Below are 307 nucleotides of genomic sequence, written 5' to 3'. Positions count from 1 at the left end.
GCACCGCTCCCCCCCTTTGGGCACTTCCTAAGGGGGGTTTTTTTTGGGGGGGAGCCCTGGGGGGGGGGGACAGGCGAGGACAAACCAGGCTGGGCAGCCCCGTGGCACCGCAAACCCACCGCCCCCCCCCGAGGGGAGCAACACCACCCGCCCCACGCTTGCTCCCTGAGCAAAAGCAGCTACTTCTGGAAGGAAAAGAAAGCGAGGAAGGAGGGGGTGGCTGCTGGGGGACACCCCGAGGACAGGCAGGTGACAGGGCACTGCCAGCCCCACCGTGCTCGCCGGCATCAGCCATGGTGCTGGCTGG

This window comes from Calidris pugnax, unplaced genomic scaffold (assembly GCF_001431845.1).
Source record: "Calidris pugnax isolate Ruff unplaced genomic scaffold, ASM143184v1 scaffold38, whole genome shotgun sequence".
In the NCBI taxonomy this organism is placed as follows: Eukaryota; Metazoa; Chordata; class Aves; order Charadriiformes; family Scolopacidae; genus Calidris; species Calidris pugnax.
Note: the sequence above shows the minus strand (reverse complement) of the source record.